Source organism: Pan paniscus, chromosome Y (genome assembly GCF_029289425.2).
Source record: "Pan paniscus chromosome Y, NHGRI_mPanPan1-v2.0_pri, whole genome shotgun sequence".
Classification (NCBI taxonomy): Eukaryota; Metazoa; Chordata; class Mammalia; order Primates; family Hominidae; genus Pan; species Pan paniscus.
Genome location: NC_073273.2, coordinates 29,205,138 through 29,207,325, shown reverse-complemented (window position 1 = coordinate 29,207,325; position 2,188 = coordinate 29,205,138). Strand labels below are relative to the sequence as shown.

At 41.1% G+C, this 2,188-nt stretch overlaps 1 pseudogene; it reads right to left on the bottom strand.

Annotated features, from left to right (window-relative positions):
* Positions 1-778: 778 nt before the first annotated feature.
* LOC129395641 (cell division cycle protein 27 homolog) lies at positions 779-1,906 on the bottom strand (annotated as a pseudogene).
* Between the last annotated feature and the right edge of the window lie 282 nt (positions 1,907-2,188).

The window sequence follows — 2,188 nt, the reverse complement described above, 5'->3', positions numbered from 1 at the left end:
ACATTATAATGTCTAGGATTGACTCTGATAGTATTTCAAAAACAAGCTAATGCTTTGTCCATTCTTCAGTTAAGACAAACTCATGCCCTAATAGAGTATAGGCATAAGCATAATTTGGATCCACTTGGATAGCTCTCTGGAGGAATTTAATTGCAATATCGTGTTCCTGTTGCAGACTAAAACAGTTCCCTGCAGCACACCAGGCCTCTGGTGAATTTTTATCCATGTCTGTTAAGTCTTTTGACAGAACTGAAAGAGCAACATGTTTTTGAAGATGCCAAAGTGTTGTAGAGTAGATTTCCATGGCTTTGACTCTATAATCCTCAATCCTTCTAACCTCTGAGAATATTCTTTCAGCTTGCATGTACTCTGAAAGTTCAAAATAGACCCTTCCAATTTGGCACAGTACCCAAGCAGAATTGTAGTGTTGAGAAGGTAGATGGCTCAAAATATTTATAGCTTCTTTGCAGTGGTATGAACACAAAGCTAAATAACCTTTCCCCTTTTCAGGAAGAAGCCTCATCAAGCCTTCTGCTGCTGCTTTTTGTAGATTAATACCTGAATCTCAGGTGTGATTGTGGATATTTTCCCTTCTGAATTGATGGAAGAGTCCAATTTTGTAATTTCCAGGCTGTCATTTATATGAGGCTGAGTTATTCCTCCTTTATTTGTTTTACTTTTTGTTTTTCTGTTTGGGATTTTAGGTGGAAACTTCATTTTTAATTTCTTCCTATTCTTCTTGGTTGTGGAACTGTCACTAGTAAAGACTTGTGAACTTTTTTGATGCAGTGCATTTGGGGGAGATGTCATAGTGGGGCTCAATACCTGATGTGTTGTACTTGTTTATGGACCAGGACTTCCCGTTTGTGAAAGAATTGGAGTTACCTCTCGGCTATTTCCACTCTGTGAGAAGACAGATTTTGCTCCAGTTTGGCCAATTCTGGCAACAGACTTTTTTGAAGGGGCTCCGGTGGATGGCACATCAATTACAGAAGGTGTATCAGTGTAGTTTTGGAAATAGGATCCATCTCAAGGACTTGGGGTTTCTAATGGCAAAATCCCAAAACTTGGGGTTAATGGACTAAGAGCTGCTGGTCCTCTTAATAAACTTCGACCAGTTTTTGGTTTATTTTGAACCTGTTTGATAATATGGAAGTTCCTGTTCCCAGTTGGACAGTATCACGTGAAATTACAGCTGAATCAATGGAAGACACTGGGGAATCTGTATTCAAGGAATACTTTGAATTGGGAGATTCTAAATTCAATCTGTTTAATTCAGTTGTGTCCTGGGGTGTTTCCGTAAGAAAGGTCTCAGACTGTTTGTGACATAAACTATGATTAGGTACTTGTGTTGTGCAAGAGTTGGGCAGACAGTTGCTAAAGTTCTGTAAAGATGTGAATTTAAATGTTTGGTCAGGATCTGGCTTTTCATCTATTTCACATAATGATTCAAGGGATACCAGAGGAAAGGATTTAAACTAAGGCACTTTTGGTAGTATTCTGATCCTTTGACAAGCTGATCTGTCTTGCAATATACATGTCCCAACAATGGAAGGGGAAAGCAAGCTGAATCACCAAACTTGGCAACAATATCATCATGGCTTTTCTGCTTATGGAACACTCCACCAGATAAGATTTGTTCCCCTTCTGCAAGCTTGCTGAGATCAACACAACATTTTGCAAGCAGGTATTTGCATTGCAGTGTAGGAAAACTGTGTACTTTGAAGAGACTATATGTGTTATAGGCCTTTCCTGGGTAGTAAGAACAGGTAGCCAGTAAAAACAAGGCTTCTTCTGAGTGTACTTCTGCATAAAGGCATTCTGCGGGGAAAACCCCATCTCGGTAAGCATAGTGGTTTAGTGCTTGCCATGTAGCAGGCTGGAGGGGTTCCTGCAGCACCGTCATCCTCGAGGCTCAGACCCAATTTCTGCAGTGCCTCAGGTACCCCTTCCACCCCTCCCACCACCCTCCCCCCAATAGCGGCTCCGGCCCGGCCAGCCTGGGCTCATTTAAACTCACCAGTTTTGTGGGTTGCCTGTTCACTCTGATGGTAGTTTCTTTTGCTGTACAGAAGCTCTTTAGTTTAATTAGATCACATTTGTCAATTTTGGCTTTTGTTGCCATTGCTTTTGGTGTTTTAGACATGAAGTCCTTGCCCAGGCCTATGTCCTGAATGGTAATACCTAG